Here is a 6,000-nt window from a genome sequence, read left to right on the forward strand (position 1 = left end):
AGATCTTTGACTTTTCTTTCTTCTAAGATGTTTTATATTTTCATTTCTTTCTCACCCCTCCCCTTTCCCTATTACACACTTTTTGACTCCCTCTCCTCTGACAGTAGTTTCTCCTTTTTTCCCCAAGTGACTTCTGGTTGGACAGATCTTCTTTGCCTCAGGCTTATCAAAGTACCACATATCTCTATATTCTTTCTCTTCTTTATTACTCTGGCTCCTTGACACCAAATCCTGTCTTCCCAATAACAAAGGTGAGGTAAACTTTTGCTGTTTGAATCTCCACAGTACTAGGAATAAGTTATGAGAATGGAACTAGGGGTAGGTGTGAGGTCGGAGTTTAGAATTGAAATCTATTACAAACAAGGATGTGTATTTTACCCAGTTTCCTCTATTCTTCTTGCTCGGGTTCAGCTCTGTTGTGGCACAAAACTGTTTTAGAGTACTTGCAAGTTGATCAAGTTTCTGCCATTTGGAATTTGGATCTCCAAAGCTGTGGGAGAAGAGATATAGAGTGAGGAAGTAGAACTAATTTCTCTTACAAACTCATGTGTCCACTTGTACAATCTTGCTGGTGTGAGAGTGATGAACAGGGAATTTGTCCTAAATGAGCACTCATTGGAGTTTAATGGATATTGGGCTACTTTGATATTGTCATTGAGATTTTTAATCTTCTTTGGGTTCTTGGCATCCTCTATTGGAACAGCTGGAGTTTCTTTATCTCTGGGGGAGATTTGAAAGACTATGAGGATTGGAGAAAATGTATAATTCTCCCTCTTCTTGGTTGTATGATCTGCTATTTGTGTCTAAAAGGAAAGTAATGCCAAATACTGGGAGAGAGGAAATAATTTAAGATTATATAACTAGTTAAGAGAAAAGCTGGCATAAATAGGTTCTGTCTACCCACAATCAAGCTCTTGTGTATATGAATGCTTTATCACCTCTCTTCATTTTCTCTCTTTATCCTTTGATCCACATGACAGATTCAATTGTGAGTTCTATGCACATACTTCTCAAATGAATATATCTTGCCCTTCTTTTTTCCCTGATCTGCAGGCTCCATGTCTCCCTTTACCAACTGTAATTTATCAATTACTTTGATAGCTTATCAACATGCTAAACTCAATATGTACAAAAGATCTCTGTCTCCAAGCCTCTTTACCCTTTCTGAATCACTAAGATCCTCCTCCCATCTTCCTTAATTCTGTGGTAGTCACCTCCATCTTCCCTTTAAAAACCATGGAATCATCTTTGACCCTTCCTTTTACTCCCATCTTTCCCTATATCCAACCAAGTAACAGATTCTGACAAGACATTTCATGTACCATATCTCACATCTGCCCTTCTTTCTGAATTCATGTTGCTACTCTCATTGTTTAAGCCTTCTCAATTTTTATCAGAACTATTATAATTGCCTCTTAACTGGTCTCCTTGACCCTAGTATCTTTCCTCTCTAATCCATGCTTCACAGAGCTGCCAAAATGATCTTCCCAAAGCATAGATTTGATCTTTGTCATTCCTGTGCTCACAAGTGCTCAAATACTATAAGTGTCTCCTTATTGCTTTTAATGATAAAAGGCAAACATATTGTGGAATGAAGTTAAACGGCATAATTTGGTGCCAACCTATCTTTTCATTCTTATTTAATGTCCACATACTCTATATTTAGATGGTTTCAGAATTTCATAAATATTTCCTAATTTCAATGCATTCATGTAATCTATTCCCATTCCCATCCTACCCCCAAGCCTGGAATACACTCCCTCCTCATCTTTGTCTTTCAGAATCTTTTAAGATTCAGGTTGTAGGCTCAAATCTCTCTCCTAAAATGCTCTTTCCATACCTAAATTTGCCTAGAACATTTTATTTGTATTTTTCCATTATGACTATGTTTATCAACCTTATATTAGATTTATCTAAGCAAGTGCCATACTCCTCCAGACTAAGAGAATGCAGGTTCCTCAAGGGCCTGGACAAGTTACCTTTGCATAGCAGTGCCTAACACATTATCTTGTATGTATATAAATGCATAATGTACTTTCCTACAAACATCAACATATCATGCAGTAGAAAACTGGCATTACATGGCTCTACCATTTTCCTGGAAGAATATTTAGTAATGTGTATGCCTGTTTTCCCCTCTCAGTCCAGAATATGTTTTAATTTAGGACTGTACTAAAGATGAAACAACAGCATTGGAAATGTTCAGCTCCATGTAGGAAAAATCATAGAGGAAGAGAAAGATTAGGCCTTTTCTCTGAGGGTTGCATGAGCCTACTCTATGATCTATAAGTAAATATAAACAATAGTGCCTCCATTCAACAAATCATTATATGTTCTTTAGATTTTTCTAGATTTCTTTAAACCTGGATTTTATTCTCTGTACTCTAACAACAAAAAAACAACAATAAAACAAAAAAAAAAAAAAAACAAAAACAAAAAAAAAACAAACAGCTCTTACCAGAGTCACACAAAATATCTTGATCTTTGTGAGATAGATAGTCAAAAATTCTATGCTTGGTATTAGTTGGCTTAAGAGTGTATCTATAAACAAAGCTGCAGAATGGGTTGGACCAAAAGAGTTTTTGGATGTAATTTTTACCTCATGGAAAGACTATGGCTTGAAAAGTGAAGACATGCATTCTCTCTCTCTCTCTCTCTCTCTCTCTCTCTCTCTCTCTCTCTCTCTCTCTCTCTCTCTCTCTCTCTCTCTCTTTCTCTCTTTCTCTTTCTCTCTTTCTCTCTCTCTCAAGATCAGTAACAGCAATTGTTAAATTGTATGTGTGTCTCCTCACATCTATGTGACAATCAGCAGTTTCATTGGAAGCTAATGCTTTAACCCTAGTCCTTTTCATGCAGAAGGATGGCACATCCTAATTGGCCCTTTAAAAACAGATATTCAAATCAAGCAGTTGAAAAAATCCATCATTGTCAATTTCAGTTGTTCTTAAGCAACCATCTTCATCCCAGTTAAATAGGATGCTGTTTTATTAGTTGATATCGATAATAAGGTTGCCTTCAAGTGATTGTGGGTCGAATACAATATGTGTCACTGTCCTGAAAACAAAGAGAATTATTAGAGAAAACAAACTGAGGAACTGACTGCCAATTTGAATACTGGGTATCACAGCAGTCATAAATTTTACTGAATATTCTTATGTTCAACCACTTTCACAAAATGACTGACAACTAAAGCACATTATTTCTTAAGTCTAAGAGGGAGTTTCAAACTGGCATCTGCTAGAAGACCATATAGTTCCCTTATTACAAACAACTGATCTGCTTGCTGTTCTAGGGAATGTGTTAATTGGCAGAGTGGATAAGTCACTGGACCTGGAGTTAGGAAGAATTGCTTCATATGAGGCTAAGCAACTAGCTATGCAACTCTGGGTAAATCACTTAATCTTTGTCTGCCTCAGTTTCTTTACCTGAAAATTAAAGTTAATAATAGCACCTATCTCTTGGGATTGCTATTAAGACTAAAATTATTTATGAAAAGTTTTACAAACCCTGAAGTACTATATAAATGTTATTATTACTGCTTACTGAATATAAAACATAGTTAGCATTGTTGTTCATTCCTTTATCCCCACTTGTCTAAACTATTGTAAAAATCTCCTAATTTGTGGGTTCATAATTTGTGGTCTGTGAACTTTAAAAAATATGTTGATAATTGTATTTCATTATAATTGGATTCCTTTACATGTATTTTAATATTTCTATGTACTTTATGCATTCAAAAATATTATTCTGAAAAGGAGTCCATAGCTTTTACCAATCTACTAGAAGGGTCCATGGAGTAAAAAAAAGTTAAAGAAACCCTATCCTAATTGTTCTCCTTGGCTTAACTCCCTCTTTTCTCATCCATTCTCATAACTACCAAAGAAATATTCCTAAAGCATAAATCTTTTTATTTTATTATTATAAAAGCTTTTTTTATTTTCAAAACATATGCAAAGGCAATTTTCAACATTCACCCTTGAAAAACTTTGTATTCTAATTTTTTTTTTCTTTCCCCAACCCCCTCCCCTAGACTGCAAGCAATCCAACATGTTAAACAAGTACAATTCTTCTATACATATTTCCACAATTATGATGCTGTAAAAGAAAAATCCGATCCAAAAGAAAAAAAAATGAGAAAGAAATCAAAATGCAAGCAAACAACAGCAAAAAAAGTGAAACTACTATGTTGTGATCCACATTCAGTTCCCACAGTCCTCTCTGGGGGCAGATAACTGTCTTTATCACAAGACCTTTGGAATTAACCTAACTCATCTTGCTATTAACCCTCTTTTCATGCAGAAGGATGGCAATTCCTAATTGGCCCTTTAAAATAGATATTCAAATCAAACAGTTGGAAAAATCAATCACTGTCATTTTCTATTGTTCTTAAGCAATCATATTCATCCCACATCTGTCAGAAAAGATCCACTGTAAAATCTTGCTGTTGCTGTGTACAATGTTCTCTTGGTTCTACTCACTTTATTTTGCATCAGTTCATGTAAGTTTCTCCAGGCCTCTCTGAAATCATCCTGCTGATTATTTATTATAGAGCAATAATATTCCATAACATTCATATACTGTAACTTAATTCAGCCATTTTCCAAGCAATAGGCATCCATTCAGTTTCCAGTTCCTTACTACTACAAAAAAGGCTGCTACAAACATGTTAGCACATATGGGTCATTTTCCTTTTTTTAATGATCTCTTTGGAATACAGGCCCAGTAGAGTCACTGCTGGATCAAAGGGCATGCATAGTTTGATAGCCCTTTGGGCATAGTTTAAATTGCTGTCCAAATGGCTGGATCAGTTCACAATTCCACCAACAATGTATTAGAGTCCCACTTTTCTCACATCCCCTCTAACACTAATAATTATCTTTTCCTGTCATTTTAGCCAATCTGAGAGGTATGCAGTGGAACCTCAAAGTTGTCTTAATTTAGACAATTTTTCATATGATTATAAGTAATTTTAATTTCTTCATCTGAAAATTGTCTACTTATATCCTTTGATTATTTATCAATTGGAGAATGGCTTGAATTTATAAATTAGAGTCAATTCTCTATATATTTTAGAAATGAGACCTTTATCAGAAAGCTTGGATGTAAAAAGATTTTCCTAGTTTATTGCTTCCCTACTAATCTTGTATGCATTGGCTTTGTACAAAAACTTTTTAGCTAAATATAATCAAAACTATCCATTTTGCATTCCATAATATATTCTAATTATTCTTTGGCCACAAATTTTTTTCCTTCTCTACATATCTGAGAGGTAGACTATTCTTTGTTCTTTGAAATTTGCTTATAATATTACTATGTCTAAATCATGAACACATTTTGACCTTTTCTTGGTATAAAGTATTAAGGGATGGATCAATGCCTAATTTCTGCCATACTATTTTCCAATTTCCCCAGTAATTTTTGTTAAATAGTGAGGTCTTATCCCAGAAGCTGGAGTCTTTGAGTTATTTAAACATTAAATTACTGTAGTTATTGACTATAGTGTCTTGTAAATCTAACCTATCCACTGAGCAACTACTCTGTTTCTTAGCCAGTACCAAATGGTTTTGATGACTGCTGCCTACAGTATACATCTAACCATGTTATTCTCCCACTTAAACTTTCATGGCTCCCTATTTTTTTCTACAAACTTCTACTTGGCATTTATAATTTTTTCACAGCTTACTCTGAACCTATCTTTGTAGCCTTAGTATAATATTACTCCCCTTCTTATACTGATCAATACAGTTGAATTGCCCTTATTGCTATTCCTCTCACAAGAAATTTCACTTCTGAGACATGAAGACACAGAGATGAGAAGTGAAATGTCATGCCTGAAATGCACTCACTCCCTTTTCACTTTTATTCATTAGACACTACATAATGGATTCCCCAACTTCTTTCAAAATTCAGCTCTGGAGTCCTCTCCTACAAGAGCTGTTTTCTGATTCTCTCAGCATTAGTTTCCTTTCACAAAATTATTTTGATTTACTTATATTATGT

Source organism: Sminthopsis crassicaudata, chromosome 3 (assembly GCF_048593235.1).
Source record: "Sminthopsis crassicaudata isolate SCR6 chromosome 3, ASM4859323v1, whole genome shotgun sequence".
Classification (NCBI taxonomy): Eukaryota; Metazoa; Chordata; class Mammalia; order Dasyuromorphia; family Dasyuridae; genus Sminthopsis; species Sminthopsis crassicaudata.